The 19,142-nt window shown below is 38.6% G+C and overlaps 1 protein-coding gene across 7 annotated transcripts in view; it reads right to left on the reverse strand.

Moving 5' to 3' along the window:
• Positions 1 to 10,600, reverse strand: part of ZHX1 (zinc fingers and homeoboxes 1) — a 24,160-nt gene extending 13,560 nt beyond the window's left edge. For 2 of the 7 annotated variants that reach the window (XR_002780481.1, XR_002780480.1), the window contains exons 1-2: positions 10,244 to 10,600; positions 4,204 to 4,320 (exon numbers count right to left, since the gene is read on the reverse strand). The gene's annotated coding sequence lies outside the window, so the exon portion shown is untranslated. The other 5 variants (XM_023530969.1, XM_023530970.1, XM_011360775.2 and 2 more) reach the window with 5 other exon arrangements.
• Positions 10,601 to 19,142: the final 8,542 nt, after the last annotated feature.

The raw sequence follows: 19,142 nt of genomic DNA on the forward strand, positions 1-19,142 counted from the left end.
AAAGTTTCTCATTACAACTTCAGTTTTCTCACCTATAAAATCAAGATTCTTCAACTCGACAAGTTCATCCAGCAACTATTTGTTGAATGTCAACCATGTGCCAGGCATTATATTAGGCACTCGAGATACAGCAGTGACCAAGACAAATTCTCTCTGGTCTGCCAAGTACTAGCAGTTGAACAAGAAAAATAGGCAGTAAACAATTACTTAGAATAACTACGATCAATGCAATGAGAAGGCTTCAGGAACTACATGAGGACATTGCAGGGGGCTTCTAGGAAAGAAGCAGAGAAGGCTGCCCCTGGAGAAAATACTAGTGGTAGCTACCTCGGAGGCTGATCAAATTAAAATGCTTCAAACACACCGATACACAATAGGTAACTAATTGATGCTATTTTCCAATCTCTAAAAAATTCTTTTGGGGGATGAAGAAATACTATTTACTTAATATTATTCTCTTTTTCTTTCTCAATCAACTTAATCAGCTGACCAGGCACACAAACTGAATAAAAAAGCAGAAGGGTCAAAAATATGGAATTAAGAATTTCTATTTCAATTCACCTCCTTTGTCATTAAAATACAGTGGGGCTGGGACAGCAGAATAGCCATACAGAAATCACCGTTAGCTGACAGACATCCTCTATTTGAAGGTCAATTAGAAACAGAACTCAAAATCAATCTGGGGAACCTTGCACTATTTACCTGTAAGACAGGGTTAGAGTTCAATTGCACAACTGAGTAGCTAAGTGGCTTTGCAATTAAAACTCAAGTACAGTGAAGTCTGCCAATGAAGGAAAAGTTATGCTCTAAATGCATCCAGGACTGTAATCATAATTATATTTGAAAACTATTTTTAGTTAAACTTTCAGTAGAGAAATATGTTTAAAAAAATAACTGATCAAATCAATAGTTATATTGCCATTAAAAATGATAACTGAGTAGAAATAAGAAAAGTTTTTTATCCATTTACTGTTAAAAATCAGAACAAAATTTGCATATTAATTATAAAATGACTATGGGAAAATATGTATGCATGTGGACAAACTAGATGAGAATATAAAAAAATGAATTTATCATGAGATTACGGGTGACATTTTTATGTGCAGTGTTTACAAGTTTTCTCTAATATTGTTAAAACATTGTTTTATTATAAAATACAACAAACAATATTTCACAGTCTTAAAATTGCAAATAGACTAAATTGTTTCTATGGTCATTTGTCTCAAGGTGGAAACAAATTTACTTTTCTATTAAGTTCAAAATCATGTGCTACATTAAGGTTTCCTCAGCGGGGGAGGGCAGGAATCCCTGACATGTATAGCTCTCAGGTGTATTCCAGACATTTTCTGGAGCTGCTGCCCCATGGTCTTAGAACCAGACTGGTTCTAAGAACCTTCAAGAGCACCCATAATCTCCAGGGTGTGATCCAGACCAAGCCAGTTTCCATGGTTCTATCGTTCTGGCTCTTCTTGAGGGTAGGTCGCTCCTTAATGAATTCATGATTCTTAACTCATCATAATAATTACAACAAAGTATCTCTCCACAAAAGCATTTAATGAAAGCAAAATTTATTTCATTACAGTATAAAAATCTGGGGCAGTTCTAGTAGCAGTTCTTCTTATGTGGTCCAACACCGTGCCTATCAAGGTCCCAATAATATCTGCTGAAAAAACCTTTAGAATATATCTATATTGTATAGTATAACATATACTTTACTTCATTAAACACTCATTTATAGAGGAGCTATAAAGAACAACTGTGCTTGCTTTACGGTAGATTACTATCAAGGGTGAAATCCTTACTAATAAAATTACTTTAGTCATTAGAATATTAAAACATCCTTGAATATAAAACATTCTACTTATTAAAATACAGCAATAAATATTCAACAAATATTTATCAACATCTATAATTCTGTTGTAACAAATCAGTTTTATGTATGAATGGTGTATATCTAAATCTGTGAACTATGTAAGAATGAAACAAGGGAGATAAATTCATTCAAAGAATTAGTCTTGCCATGAAGTTCAGTAGAAAAGGGCACAGTTCTTGAAAAGAGAGCAAATGCAATTTTGAACTTAGAATCATCACTTCTCTGTTCTAGGAGAAAACTATACTTTTAAGGTGTAACATTTTTAAAGGGATTAAAATATAAGTCCTTGAGGTAATGCACTATAAAACTTAGTAGATTATTTTCATTTCTATGCTTAATGCTAAAACAAAGGTCCAAAAATGTTTAGAGTTAAGCAGAGCATACTGCATATAACTACACTGAATTTCCAAGCCTCTATTTTTTTGGCCGTCTTATACTTCAAATTAAATGATTAGCAGATAGTAGTTTATTGGTCTACTTAGCCACAAAAGCATGTTATTTTGATAAGATTTTATGTGAATAAAAACAAACTTTGCTTTTTACACCAACGTTGGGTCAAATAACAACATTTAGAATATAACTATAATTTTTATGGATCATGTTAGTTTTGACCTAGTACCAACTAAATAAAACTCTTCTTCGAGTAGCTAAAACATCAACTGAGAATCCTTTGGAATATGTATTCCATTTAGTTTCACTTCTCCCTCTCTGAGTCAGAGTTCTGTTTAGCCAGCTGAAAATACTTATTTTTACATGTCTGTATTCAAACTAAAAGTTACAAATTCACTGTAATCAAAGAATGCCTGAAATAGTAGTAGGACCGAAGAATAATGGGATCAAATTAAAACAAAGGATATCTACTACGTAAACTAAAAAAAAAAAAAAAAAAAAGGGATCCAAGAGGATACTTTTTTTCATTAAAAAAAGCAAACAAAAACATTTGGCCTTTACACGCTTGAGGCATTTTTCAAAGCTAAAATGTAAAAATACTAAGAAACAACAGTCAAGTTCTTGAAAAAAATTAAATGAGAAATGTGACAACCCAAATTTGAACCCACGGCAAATGTTTTTTAAAATGACTATAATCTCAGATCATTACCTTCATGTTGCTAAAGATTAAAAAAAGAATCCCAGCTGGATGGATTTCTCCTGGCAAGCTCTGCCTCAGATTTGAGGGGTGAAATGTCTTCTAAAAGCTCTCTAGGACACTACCATTCCTACCTTCTGCTGGCATGTCCGTAGGTATGTAACATATTGAGAGTGATATACAGACTAGCACTATCATGAAATTTCCTATCTTTGTTATTAAATTCTGTATGATCCAAAAGTAATTTTCTGCTGAAAATAGTTTTCCCCTACTTTTCTCAAGGAGGTGTGTTAAGTCTTTCACAGTCTAACACAAAAATGCTATTCTTGATTCCAAGTGAGATTATCACTGAGAGGCTGAAAAACCATTCATCTGTCCGTTATCTTCCCCCTTTATAAAATAAAGTAACTGTTACCTATTTCACTCAAAATATAATCATTTTTTAAAAAAACCTTAACACTTTGAAAGATAACAGCAAGTAGATTGGTAATGTCAACTTGTGGACTCATCAATTTTTACAAAATGAAAGTGAACCACCATATTAATGGTTATATAATCTTTCTGAGTTCTTTCTGAAATCATCAAAAATAACAACTGGACTAAAGTATAAATATTTCAAACAGTATAGTTTCTCATCTAATGCTTCTTATAAAAGCCAATATATATCAGGTAAATAAAATATAAAAGTAAATACATAACATATTCAAATATTTAAATAATGGGATGCTTAGCCTAAATCAAAGTAATCAACTATTAATATCCTAATTTCATAATTATACTTAATTATTACTAGTAGACTATATATTGAAAATATATTCCTAGGAATTGTTCTTGAAGCATTTTTCTGGATATAGGCAAAAGAATAATGAAATTTCTAGATCGGTTTCCCTACACTAAAGTCTCTGTCCTCATGACCTTCATTTGTCTTTATCACTGTCGCCACAGCACCCACTATAGTGCCTGACCCACATCGGGTTTCCGCAAATACCAACTGAAAAATCAATTATAAATATACTACACTGATTTACTATGAAGTGTGATGCTGTTTCCTTTGAAATGAAAAGCAGCCAATACTCTTATACTTTTAAAATTTGAAGGTACATTTCTCTATCAAGTGTTAGGAATATATCTATTGCTTTTTTTAAGAAAAGCTTTTAAAACTTTGCCAAATATAGCATCATGGGATCTCAAGTGAGTGTGTTCAGTATCTGAGTTTTACCTTACCAGAACAACCAACACATACTTGCCATAGCTTCCTCAGCATTCTGTTCGTTGACACGGAAGGGTATCCCTTCAAATTAGGAGGTGTTTAGCTCAGGCCATCATTACCAGCAGGTCCCAAGTACCTATCTGCCATCTCCTACAAAAAAAGTAATATCATTTTATTAGTCTATATATGACTTGGCCTTAGTTAGGAAACTTTAAAGTTTATGCCTTGGCTTTTTAAAAATAAATGTAATTTTGAAAAAAAAATTTTACTTCCTCATAGAAACTTTGAATCATCCAAATGCCAAACCCAATATTAGTAAAAAACATAAAAAATTGAAAACTACACTTTAAAAAATTCTATTTATATTATGTAAAACAACCAAGTCACTATTATACTATTTTCAATAAAAAATTTTCAAAATGTGAATATATGCAGAACATCATAAGAAAGCTAAGAAATTGGGAATTGTAAAAAATTACCACACAAACGTTACAAAAGACAACTTAGTTAAGCTGAGTTGTTTTCTGTTGACACAAACCTGCTGATATCTGTATCCTAATTTACTACGTATTAATTTGAATGCAGTGGATTATTATTAATGCTGGCAACAAGCCCATACTACTGAAATAAACTAGTACTACTCTACCCCTAAAACATGCGGTATCTAATAAAATGACTGATGTTTCACTATTTTGTTTTTTGCAAGAAAGCTACTAACAAATGGCCTTTCAATCAGTGCATTGTGAAAAATTAAACTGAACAAGCAAACAAACCGAAAATCATTCTCCAAAAACTCAAATTTGTGTCTAAAAATGTGGTTTATTACTCAGAGTTAAACCAATCGGGAAAATTTAATAAAAATTATAACTGTTTCTCTTATTAAATAACAGTAAATAATGCTTTTAAAGTGTCGAAGCATTTTTGCTGCTCTTTAAACACTGAAACTCTGTAAACCATAGTGAATGAATATTAAGGAAGATGACTTCCCCCCCAAAACTTTATCCTTTGTTCCTGCTGTTATTACATACAAGTTCACAAAGAGCCCTCTTAAGTGAAGAAACAATGCAAATACATCAGTCCTTTAGTGAAATACGTCTAGGCTAAGTTAAAGCTTAGGTTGAATAGTTACACTATTTTCACGAAAAGCATAAAAGCATTTTCCTGGTAGGCACAGTGGTGCATCCCGTTATATCTGCAGCCTGGGATTCTACAACTTCATTTCCTGGTATCTCCTTGTTCCACCACTCCTTGGCCATCCATCTACAGGATGTGGACTAGAAGAGAAGATAGCAAACAGCTGCCAAACAGGGGAGGTTATTTTCCAAAATGAATTATTAATATTATAGGAAATTGGTAACCCCTTGGATCCATTCTTAAATCACACAGTAATTGCAAGATGTTTTACTGAATGAGAGTCTCTTGAGAAGAGCTGCCCAGACATACATGTAAAGGCACAAGACAAACTAGAGGCGCAACGAACGGGCTCCTCAATGCTTCTGGATGAAAAGCGTACTTGTTTGACGTTATTTCAGTTCCTGATGCTGGGATTACTTTAGAACACTTCTCTCTAATTCACAGTATCTTTTTAAAATTTAGGATTAGACTGAACTTCAAATTAAAGACGTCATTTTAACCATGTACATTTTATAATAAAACAGATGAGCTGTTTTGGCTGTAAAAGATGGATTGTAAATAAAGATGAAGAGCCTGGGCTCTGGAACCAGACCGCATGGGTTCACATTCCAGCTGTCATTTAATAGCTGTGTGTCTTTAGACGAGTGACTAAGCCTGCCTGTGCCATAGACTTGTCTGTAAATGCGGCTATGATAGTACCTGCTTAACAGGGTGCTGTGAGGACTGAAATAAATAACACATGTGAAGTGTTTGGAATATTTCTTGGCACTTAGTAAGTCCACAATTAGATTTTTCTTTTATTCAAGGTATTTAACTTGTACAGCAAAGGAAGTCTTCGCTTAAAATTTGTTAAATGTTGAAACAATATCAAATATTTTAAAAGTCCAGGCAGTAATCAATTTTATGTTCCATTTCATACCTTTGAGCACATTAAGCAAAGCTAGAACAAGCTGGCTTTAACAGGTAGACATTAATCAATTATAATTTACACCCCCTCCCCAACATTCTCTGACCTTAGCTTCAAGATGAATCATTTGTCTATGACACATTTTAAGGGGTGTTTCATAAAACTAACAAACCTCTTATATAAACATTATTGCAGTAATGAAGAGAATTGTTCTTTCTCACCCCTCCTCACTCCCAAGTACAGTCCATGCCCAGCAAAGTTTCAACACTCTTCTTTATGACAATATTGGAAGGTAAAAGGAAACGAACTAAGTAGAATAAAAATGTAATTATGAGTGAAATGCTTAGAAACATCAGAATCTTTCTATCTCCTTCCATGTCTCACAACAACCAAAAATGAGAAAGAAAGAAAGACCTTTAGGAAGGAGAACAAGAGAGTCAGAAATCCTATGGGAAATACGAAATCACTAAAATTTAGTGACAAAGTTGTTATTTTATTTAAAATTATAAATATGCACATGATATGTCCACCACTTTAATGTTTTAATTTTTAAAATAAGTTTTGACAATGTGATTTTCTAAAAATTTAAGTCTAAAAGCTGAAAACAAAAATCTTGCATAAAAAATGAGTTAGTCAATTTTGCTTCCCTTGAATAAATGCCATTCTTAAACTACACACGTATACTCCTTTTCCAAAGTATATCATCATATTTGTTTAGGCCAAAGGTATATAAGACCATTTTTATACATCTTAAATACATTACGGAATACTGATTATATAAACTACAAAGATTAAGTATTCTTTAAGACCGAAACCTGTCAACTACATTAAAAATTACATATATATTCATTTTAAAAATTAACTGTATAAAATACAGATCTCCAAAATGTAAACTCAAATATATATCTTGATTAGTAATCTAAATCAGCAACTTCAGTCATGCAACTCTAGTGACTCATGGCTACAAATATATCAAAACAACAAGGATATAATAAAATATATCAGCAATATTATGAAAACATTGGCTATTATTCAAAGGCTGGTATCATAGTTTTTTCCCTTCAAAGAAATGTAATTTAAATTACTTTTGAAATTACATAGGTTGATTTAAAGAATTTTAAGTTAAAAAAATTTAGACGTAAAAGTGAACATGCTATATACTGGCTATTGCCATAAATAGTGCAATAGATAATTCCAAACCCCTCCCTGGATTTATTGAAATGATACATGATTAGAAACCAGCTTAGGCACTTAACTTTCAATACTGTTAATGTTCAAATAAATAGAGTCTTTTGAGCCCAAATCCACAATGTGTCCATAAAAAGGTTATTTCCTCAGCTACATCTATAATTATTTTCATAAATTTAAGAGTACTTTCATTTAAGTATAAAGCTATAATTTAAAATAAACTAGTCCAAAATATCACATTATTGTGCCCAACATTACAAAAAAGAAAATGTATAATATATCATAACATCACCTCAGTCTTAATGTGAAATATAAAACAAAAGGGAGAAACTCTCCAAAATTAACCATCTCACCTATTAAATTCATCAATAATTATAAAACTTTATTCATATTTTTTAAAAAAGAACTTGTAATACAAATATCATTAAAAGTTAAATAAATGCTACATCATTCATGAACTGTCCTCCAAATTCTGTGAAATAATCAGCTTGCTAAAAGGGAAAGACATCTACTAATGAGCGTTCACAGCACAGGCACATTTATGTTTTCAGCCTTAGCATATTTTCAAACCATCTGGCATCAATGTCACTCTGGTTCACCCCGCCTAATCTGCTCAGAATTGAATATAAAACTAAAGCTACATGTGCTTTGGGGAAACCAAAGAACAGCACACATGTAAAATAGTGTTCCAAATGTGCAGCTCTAAACTAGTTTATACTTGAAATGTGTTTTAAAAAACATTTCCACTGAAGATGTTAAAGCTCTTTTAAAAATAGTAGACTGGTTCAAGAAATCTGTATGAATCATAGCTGTCATCAGTTACCGAGTCTTAATTCTTTTTTCCTCATTTTCATCTTGATCATTAAATAAAGCATTTGAAGAGGTTCTTCTACAAAAAGATTCATTGATACATGAAATGTTATCATTTCTATATTGAAAGGATCCAAGAATTTACATTTTATTTTGCATAAAATTAGTCTGCTTAGCCCTAAAATGCTTAGAGTAAAGAGGGAAAAATGAGAAAAAAATATTATGAAAGCCCTTTTTCTTTTACATTCTGTTACTACATTATTGTCTTTGGCAGCACTCACATTTCTTTTGCTTAAAATCTAGATTCTGAATTCCTACTTAAGAAATAATAATAATTTAAAAAATCTATGGCTATACTAGGGCTAATATCCCTCTTAGAACCAACTCCCATTCATCCTCACTGCTGGCATAAAAACAAACGACCTTTTCAGGATAATTTTTCAGAAGCAAAGATAATTCATGAAACACAAGTTGAAGCTTTCAGACAAAGACTGAGAAACAATGACCAATACCAACAAATCTAAAGGTGCATTTATGTAGGTACCTACACACATACACTCCAAGCCAGCAAATAGTCGCTATTCTTAAGGGAAAGCTGCTTGCTTCTTCCTTCCTAACTGTGAACCACTCTATTTCCCAATCCTGTGATTTTCCCTTTTCAGCTATCCTCTTCATCTCCAAGAGAACTGTTTCTTCCTTTCAAGTTACACGGAATTCCAACCTAATCACAATATGATTTCCCCATCAGTTAGCCTTTCCTTACATTTCCCCCACCCCCGCCGCAAAAATTAGCCTCTTATGTTGTTTTTCTTTAGAGCTGGGGTGAGATGACAGAACAGTGCTGTAGAATTCCCGCTCTGCCCAATCTCTTCCCTATAGTCCTCCTCTATGCATCCCTTTCCCGCTTCCTAATTCTCCTACCCGAGTCTCTCACTCAGGTCTTGCCAGAGCTCGATCCTTCACTAACCTAAGCTAAGGATATCGAAGGGTACCTGTTCCTTCTCCGAGGTTTTGCTCTTTCCTGACTGTTATCCACGGGGGGTGTGTGTGTGGGGGGGGGGCACGTATTATAACAAAGAATTTCAAGTCCCTTTACCAAGAACTTTGGTGGAAATATACAGGGACAGGGCATCCCCCAGGGCTCTTCGTTCCTGCCATTAGACCCGCTTCCTCTGCCATCTCCGTCCAGCCTTCCTTTCCCGCAAGAATTAGACTGCTCTCTTTAGGCCCTAGGCTTGGAGTAGTCAGTCCCTGGTCAGCCTCCCCATCTCCCTCCTCCAAGGGACCGATAACATTTCCATTCTCTGTAATTAACTTCACCCTAAGTCCCAGGGCTTCCTCAAACCGTAATATAGTTCTTAAGGACTCAACTCTGAGTCTCGTCCCGAAGTGGGGGTACGGCCTGGCCTCGAAGTGGGTGCCTAGCCTTCTCCGAAGTAAGGTACAGCTTTCCCCGAATTGTTTCCCGGGGCTCCAATCCCAATGCCAGTGCGCTCAGCTCCAGCAAGAGACTCTCCTTACTTTCTCCACGAGGCCACACGCCCCTGCACGGCAGGAATCCCGATCTCCCCCTACGACCCTCTGGAGTCCTCCATTCCTGCGGCGTTCCCCCCCCCAATTCCCGGACACCCAGGTTTTCACTCTCCTCAACGACCCCAAGTTGTTCAGTCCTCCCGTAGGCAGGGGGTAGGCTGAGATTTTCCCTTACAGAGCCCACCCCCCAGCTCCTTTCTCGGCCACCGAGACCCCAAACGCGCGAAGGAGGATAAGGGTCGGTCCCCCGGCAGCGATGCCGCCTCGGGCAGGCCCGATCCCTCCCCCTCGGACCCCCCGCGCGGGGTCTGCCCCGCCACCCACCGCCGCGAGCGCGCTCAGCCCCCGGGGTCTCTACCGTGGGGCCGCCCTCCTCCATCCGCTCCGCGCGCCGCTCGCCTTAGGGTCGCCGCGCCGGCCGAGGGCTCTGCGCTGCCGGTTCCCACCCGCAGCCCCGGGGAACCCCGGCCGACTCGTCGCGGAGCCGGCTCGCGCCGCTACCTGCAGGGGCCGCCGCGCCTCTCAGCGCCCCGCCGCCGCCATCTTGCATTTCAAAGCGGCTGCACTTTTCAGGGAGTCAACTCTGACCTGTGAACCCTACACCCGGAACCGCTCCGCGGGCCGGCACACGGCCTTGGAGCTCAGCGAGCCCGGCGGAGCGTGGAGGGTCGAGGGTGAGGGTACAAGGCGAGGCGCGCGCCCCAGCGGCCCGCGGGGAGTATGGGAGGCGGAGAGGAGCCGGCCGAGGCGGGGCCCGCGCGCGCGCCTTCTGCACGCCCCTACACCACACCGCTCCTGGCTCTCCACTCCCAGACCCTGCAGCTCCTTTGGGGTTCGACCCGGGCCTCTGCCCCCTGGATTGGCGCACCGCGGGAGGAGGGAGCCGCCCCGCCCCTCTGTCAACCGAAGCCCCGCCCCTGCCTGCGGAGGCCCCGCCCCCGTCAACAGAAGCCCGCCTTCTCCAGGTCTCGGAACGGTCCCGCCCCTTGCCAGTGATAGCTCCGCCCTCTATCTACAGAAGCCTAGTTTTCACTCGGGTCTATCCAGAAGACAGCCCCCCTTCTGTCAGTTGTGGCCACGCCCACCAAGCGCTCCGCCTTCCTATTGTCACTGCCAGATCGTGAGAAATGCCCCTTCTCATCATAAGCCCCATCCGCTGGTGGCAGATCTGTCCAAACCACGCCCCCTTTCAGCGGAAGCCCCGCCCGCTGTCAATAGAAACCTCGCTTTCCCGAGGCTTGTCTCTGTTCTACTTCGAAGCCCCACCTCCTGTCAACTGCCGCCCCGCCTCTTCTTGCTTCTGGTCCCTACTCCACCATTAGTGGCAGCGCTACCTGCTGACACCAAAAGTTCAGTTCAACCACACTTTGAACCGCCGTACAAAACAGCCGCCCTGCTCCCTCGGCTCCCCAAAAGCCCTCCTTTCCCCCTCACGAGCCGTTCTTCTGGAGCACTTTATTTGCAAGCCGTGGTCTCCAAATCCGGACAGCTTCAATGTGAACCAGCGCCACAAAGGAGGCCAGCTGTGGACCGACTTTGGGGAAAACTGGATGTCATCACTGCCCCTCCCCACCTCCCTTCCCCTCCACCCCCACATGATTTTTAAAATGAAGAAAAGTACAAACCAAAGCAAAGAGAAACGACTCACCCTTCAAGCTACTCTGCAGATTCACGGGCCTGGACGTGAAAGAACTCCGGTGCCTGGATGTTCATCCCCCACCCCTATCCCGGTCATGGACCCTCTGTACTTTGACAGCAGTGTGCCACTGAGCCGCACTAATCCTAAAATTTGTTTAAAGTGAAAACCCGATTGTTAAAATCAGTGTATACCAGCTTCTTTTTATTGATATGTTTCATCTTGGAATCCTGGAACTTGTGGAAGCAGAAGCAAGCAAAGCTTAATGATCCTGTAAAAAGAGGTACTCAATCCTGCCATACTCAACACTCTATATTTACAAAGATTTACCATCACTTTACTCTCCTGGAATTAAATACACAGAAAATGTGAACCACACAATAATTTCAAGAAACCAATGTTCTAATAATATAAAGGTGAAAAAAGAGTTTATTCTAACATGCTATGCTAATATCAATAAAAAATTATAAGATCATGTTTTTCACTATGTAAATAAATAACTTGGCACCAATATGAGAACTACAGGACAAAAACTCCCCCACAAAACTTCAATAGCCCCCTGAGAACCTCTCTTTAGGATTTGTTCTGAGGAAAGGAAATGCTTCAGATACAGAAATTCATTCTTTTGTTCATGCATTTAACAACTAGATTTTCAAGCACCAGCATATGCCAGGCATTGTGGGAGACGCAACGCTGAGTCAGGCAATATTTCTGTCTTCAAGGAGATTACATTCTAGCAACCGAACAAAACACATGAACATAAAAACGTCAAGTAAGGTATGAGGTAAAATCAAAGATACATTAGAGAGACCCCTTTAAGGGTAGGGACTGAATATAAATCTCACCCTTCTCCCCCTCTTCCCTCTCTCTCCATCCCTTTTTCCTTTTCTCCTACCCATCCTCTCGTTCCCCTTCTTCTTTAGCACCAGTTTATATAGCGTCACCTCCTTCTCTCTATAAACTGTCTGCCTGGTTCACTGCCCAATGCCAGCAGCCAGAGTCCTCCCAATTTAGGGCCATGCCTATAGGGCAATTCTGTCCAGGAAACAATTTTAATAGCATAGTGCTGAGAACAGTGTCCTTAGCTGAATTGCTGCCAATTATTTGGTATCTTTGTACAAAGCAAGGCTGTTACCACTCAAAAATACTGGTTGCAGACCTAAGCAATATGAATATATGTTTAGCTTAGCAGATTGTGCCAGCCCACATAAATCTGTTTAGAGATCATGCTCACAGAGTAACTTGTTTTTATTAAAATAAACTCATTTGTAAAAATTGTAAATATGACTGATTTCAACAGCTGTGTGGCTCCAGAAGTAAGATTTTACCCACGGATTGGCACAATTAGAAGAGTCTAGATTTTTTATGCATATGTTTTACAGTTTGTCATACACAGTCTGTTATGGCAAAATTTCAGTACTGTTAGAGATGAGAAGTTGTCCAGTAGGTTTTAAAAAGCACAGCACTATTGCTATTCGGAGCCTCTTCCACCTTTGGAACAGTGAAAAAAAAAAAATTTGCAGGAAATGAAGAGCTTTGAATCAAAAGTTCTAAGCACCGGTATCATCTGAAGAGGAATAGGCTTCCAACAGCACTTTTTGTAGTAGTTTCGTTCTGTTGTTATTTTTCCTTTTTCTAGTCTTGGTGAAAAATTCTTCTAAAAAACATGATATCATGAGACAGATCAGCCAAAAAGACATCAAACTAAGACACTTTAAACTTTTAACTATAGTTCAGTGAACTTGAGAATTCAGCTCCAGTGAAATACTTCCATAATTCTAATGGCTACCTCAGAAGGTGAACAAAAATATTCCTGCTGGAGCTAGTTCGCATTGAACAAACTTTCAAAGTCAATTTAGGGTCATTTCCTAGTCCTCTTAGTGTTGCTTTGTGAGAATAATGATGTTATTAATAATAACAGTAAAGACAAGTCAACATTGTTGGTTAATGACCTCCCCACTCCACCCCTTCCCAATTTCTGTAGCCAGGATGACCATATATATAAGACTATAGGAATAAGAAAAACTGATTTCCCAGTATTTATTCAAGGAGTAACATGTTGATACACTTTTAAAAATATCAGGGTATCATCTGGGTTGGTTCATTCATTGGTGTGTACTCCTTTCCACCAAAAAGTTAGAGGCTCTGTCAACACTATCTCTGAAAAAAGGGTGCCAATATATCTTTTTTTGACCTAAAGTGTTAGAACACAGATAAGCATAGGAGAAAGCCCAACTAGAAAACAATAATTGAGAAAATGCAGTACAATGCTTTGTTTCAAAGTCTTAGCAGAGGAGTCCAGAGCAGCAGTACTTACTTTAACCAGCATGAAAACTATCAGGGAACTTCAAAATGTAGATTCTCAGACCTGGCTCCCAGGAAAGTCTAATTCAATAGGTCTGGAATGAGGCTGTGAATCTGCATTTGACAAACAGCTGGTGACCCTTATATAAGTGGCCTGTCAACTTCACTTTGTGAAATATGAATCTAGAAAAATGCTTATAATTGGGGGAGGGGGGGCAGAAACTTATTGCATTCTTGTAGAACTAAGGGGGTTACAAGCTATAAAAAGTCAGTAATCTCTAAGGTATCTATTCCTAAAACTGTCAGTTAGCCATCAACACTGAAAGGGAACTTCTACTTTTGGACCCACTGCAGACTTCCATCTTCCAGGAAACTCTGGGTACTTTAGATATAATATCTCATTTTACCTTTCTAGTGTTTCTGTGAAGTAGTTGGTATTGTTTGCAGTTAACAAAATGAGAAAGTCAGGTTTTGAAGAGGTTAATCTGCCTAGGTGCCCAGTAATCTGCAAGGTAAGTGGGTTTTGAATCTACTCTGACCAATCCTAAAATCTAATGAACACGCTACACAGGCTGCTTCTTAGAAGGAAGGTATTGCATTAGCTAGAATAAAGCATGACAGTTTGAGAACTGGTGTCAAAGTCAGATGGTTTTCTGTTTATGTCCCAGATCCTCTGCATCTGCAGTTGTTGCTGCCTAGCAAACCCACTCAAACATGGTGGCTTAAAAGCCTAAGCAATTATTTAGCTTGTAAGTGTGTGGGTCGGCTGAGTGGTTCTGCTGATCTGGGTCAGGTTTGGCTGATCTTCGCTGGACTCACTCATGCATCTGTGTTCAGCAGGTAGGTTGTTTGGGGGTTGCATGATCCAGGATGGTCTCATTCATTTATCTGGCAGGTGGCTGTCAGTGGATCATCTAGGGACTGGCTTATATAAGATGGCCTCAGTCACACCTCCAGTAGTAGGATAGCTGTTGATCACAGGGGTGACTGGGCCACATGTGTCTCATCTTTCAGTAGAATAGCCTGGATTCCTTCACATGCACAGGGTTCTAAGAAATCAAGAAGCAATATTTAAGACCTCTTCAGCCTAGGCTCAGAACTGACACATTGTCATTTATGCCACATTCTTACTGGCCAAAGCAAGTCCCAGGGCCAGCTCAGATTCTACCTCTTGATGGGAACAGCTACAAAGTCGCACTGCAAAGGATGAGGATACAGGATGGGCAAACAGTTATAGCCATTTTTGTAACTGATTTACCACAATATCGGATTCAAGACAGATTTCTTAACCTATTTTTACTCACCTGTAAAATGAAGATATTACAATTGTGCTCCTTCTCAAAACGTTGATAGTTCATGTAAAGTGCCTAGTTTACCTTAATTTCTCAGAAAATATCAGCCATAATGATGCTGATGCTACCGTTTTGGGACTTTCCAGCCTGCAAGTCTTGTGTATCAGCATGGAAAAGAGATTAAGCTGCTTTTTTTGATGGCCTCTCAGGGCACGACTTTGGCTCTGATCTTCTCTCTTGATCTCATGGTGTGCCAGTTAACACTCTTCTGGTTGTGGTACAGAAATCCACTCAAGCTATCTTGATTAAAGAAGCCAATGCTACTATGTCCCTGCATGTCCACTCCATCCTCTCCTCCTTTGGTTCTCCTTTTAAGATTCCTCTAGAACATGGCCCAGCCAAGTGGCCTTCGCCCAGGAGTCTAATATGACTGTCCAGCTCTGTTCATTAAAGTTAAATGACCTGGTTCTCAGTGTCCCGATTTCGAAATCTATAAAGAGAATCCGATTGATCCAGCACATCTTTTCTTAAAAGGTCAGCTTAGTCCAATCTGCCATGGCAGGAGGGGAGGGAAGTCTTGGGAGAAAAGGGCTGCCTTATGTGGGCAGCAAAAGCTGTGAGCAAGGGCAGTTCCTTTTGAAGATGGCTGTGAGCCAGCAGACACAGTGATTCACATTTCCTGGACACTGGCAGCCTTTTCTAATCTTTTAAATTACCTTCTCATCAAATAGTTGAACTTCTCAACTTCAAGAACCTTATAAAAATACATCTCCTCTCTGAACACCTCCTGATAAAGGGGAAGCAGGATGGCTACTTCTCGCATCTACTCATCAGAAACCTACCACAAGCTTTAGCTGTAGCACAGGCGTATTACTGTGCTAGGGCTGCCGTAATAAAGTACCACAGACTGGATGGTACTTTAAAGAACAGACATTAATTTTCCTCCAAGTTCCAGAGGCTGTAAGTCCAAGATGAGGTGTTGGCAGGATTGGTTTCTTCTGAGGGCGTCAGGAGAAAGATCTGTTCTAGGTCTCTCTCCTTGACTTGCAGATGGCCATCTTCTCCTCGTGTCTTCAGTCTTTCCTCTATATGCATCTGTGTTCAAATTCCTCTCTTATTATACAGGACTCGGCCCACCCTAATGACTTCATTTTAACTTAAGACCCTGTCTCTAAATACAGTCACATTCTTAGGTACTGGGGATTAGGACTTCAGCATACGAATTCTGAAGGACACACAATTCAGGCCCTAACAGTATGAAAAGTCATCACGATGAACAATGTAAACGGTATCTGAGCCTGTTCTTTCCATTGCGACATCACTGGGCTTATCTATAATTCTGCTTATTGCAATGCCCTTCTGTCCCTGAGAGCATCCAATAACAACTTACTGACTTTTTGTGTCTGTTATTTATAAATGTTTTTTTCAAAGCTCTAATCCTGTGAAAAAGTGGTCATACTGTGCACTTCTTTGAAGATTTTTAAAAACAATTATGGAAGTATTTTAAATGATATGCAATCAAATATTTTGTTTACACATTGCCTAAGGTGATGGTTATCAGTGCTGACTGGACAATAGAAACATTTTGCAAAAAAAAAAAAAAGAGAGAGAGAGAGAGAGATAAGAACCCATTCATGGTTCTTCCTTCCTAACCACTATTAGCATTTTGGCATATTTCCAGATTAGCTATTTTTAGATGAAAGAAAATATGCTTAGTAATCTGTTTCTTTTCCTACAAGGTTATTTGGTATACGAATATTAGAAAACTGTCATTTTGGATAGACATTTTCATTTAGTTAGTATTTTAGTGACTATATTTCATGCAACAGCTGTGAGGTGAAGGTTCAGAAGAAACCAGAGAATTCATCTGAGTGATGGTGGTAATTTACATTTTCTCCCTAGTGGGGTAGGGAATGAGACTTAGAAAAATTTAAGGAACAAACAGAAGAGAGACATATGCTGTGGTCCTAAATATAAAACATATAAACTGAATGAAAAAAATAATTATACAACATGAGATTGGGGAAAACTTATTTTTCTTCCTAAATAATTAAAGCAAAAGCTTGTCTTTTTTTTAAGACCCCGATTTTCCTAAGTATTCACCATAGTAAATAGCTATAATTAGGATTCATCACACGTAATCAGTTTCCAAATTATTTTGTGAATACATTATCTATTGCAAGGAGCCCCCTTTCCTTCCCCAATCTTTAAGCCAGTCGAAGTTTCATGATGGTCCTTTAAACCAATACTGTGGCTCACAATGTGTGCATGTCCTGGGAACCTCTGTTTGGCACTCTTTGATCCACTAAATGATTTAGCCCAGTATCTTTTGGATGTTTAAATCATTTTGATTTGGCATGTGCTCTGAAGGTAGCAGTATTCCAAGAGCCCTCTCACTGCATGTTAAGTGCTGTTCTCTGACTCCCAGCCAGAGCACTGATGTTGGCAGGGTTGATCGCTCAAATGTAATGATTTCATTTCCAACCTTTGCACACTAAAATTACATAGCCTAAACACGAAGCGTCCAGATTTTTCCTCTTAAAAACAGAATAAAGACATAATTTAACATTGCTACAAAATAATCAAGACAATCTTTGAAACTGGAAATTTGAAAATAGGCTGCCACAATAAAACTAATGCTGGTTTGGGAGGTTCAAACACAGCTGAGAAACCTAAAATATTTTATAGCTACTGTTAGGCATTTCATATTTTTCTACTTTTACGTTATAAAGGAAGCGAGTATCTTAGGTTGGGTTCTCCCTAAAGAAGACCCCGAGTAAAAGATGTGAGAGCGAATGGTCATGTGAGAGGTGATGCCAAGAAGTACAAGCAAGGAAGTGGAGTGAGACAGGGAAGAGAAGGGAGCTAATACAGAGGGAAGTTTTAGGCAGGTATCGCTGAGACCTAGAGCTGGTTGGCAGGCATTCCTGGGATGTTCACATCCAGCATGGACCACGAGAAAACCCTCAGGTGGGGTTTCAGATGTTTGTATGCTGTTGCCAATGGCACACACAGGAATGTTAAATGCCAAGAGCATATGAGTAGGGCATCTAGTGTCTGTTTGGGGGAGGTGGTTAAGAACATGAGTTTTGATCACACAGACATAGTAGAATCCTGGTTCTGCCATTTATGTGTGAAATTGAGTAAATAACCTAATCTATCTAAGTCTTAGTTTCTTTATTTGTAAGTGAAAATACTAGAACTTACCTCCTGGGGTCTTTGTAAGGATTAAATAAGAAACTGTGTATGTAGACTGCACACAAGGTAATACAGTTCACCATATGTATCAAGAAAACTGGCTCAAATGCACATTAGAAATAATATCAGTAAACTGTGGCTTTGTTAACCTTGAGGACTGATAACTCTCAGGATGGCCTGGTTGCTGGGTTCACACTTCCTTACAACGGGGGTTTCCAATAGTGATGTCTAAATTATGTGACCCTGGCCTCTGGCCATAGCGAGGGTAGACATCATGACCGATCCAATTCTTCATTAGGGGGAACTATGAAATCCACAACAGGGAATCACTGAGTCTGGGCGTCTTTGTTGCGTCGCGTTAATAACAACTTTTTAAGAACTACTGCAAGGGCCTGCAGTGCTGCGGTTCTTGCCATCGACACTGTGGTAACTGACATCCTTTCAAAAGCATGCCCTTTTGCTAAAGTTAGAGAAAATTTCCGTTGCTTGCAACCCTAAATCTTAACCAATAAAACCCATCTGCTCTTAATCCAACACTTTAAGTGATGGCTAATCTCTCATCACCGTATCTAAACATAATTTTTATATATAATAAAATTTATTTCCCTTAATTTTGTTATCTATTTTATATGATTTATTTTAAATATGTGAATACATATTTATGTATAAATATTTATGTATAAATATGTATTTCTCGGTATTTCGTGTTTGTTTCCAAAGCTAGTAAAAAACAAATGAAAATCCCACAACCTCCAGCCATTTTACTGACTATGCAAAAGTGAACAATATACAATGATTAATTAGCTGGGTTTCTGTATCATGAGGATGCCCAGTATGTGGACAAATATTAGCAAACTAAAGTGAAAATTTGTTTTTATAGCCTTGGAATTGGATAACTCTAATAGAAGCAGCTTTTAAAAATAGAATTGAGATGATTTTGTATCTTTAAAAAAAATTAGATGCTATTAGC

The sequence above is a fragment of the Pteropus vampyrus genome, unplaced genomic scaffold (assembly GCF_000151845.1).
Source record: "Pteropus vampyrus isolate Shadow unplaced genomic scaffold, Pvam_2.0 Scaffold59, whole genome shotgun sequence".
In the NCBI taxonomy this organism is placed as follows: domain Eukaryota; kingdom Metazoa; phylum Chordata; class Mammalia; order Chiroptera; family Pteropodidae; genus Pteropus; species Pteropus vampyrus.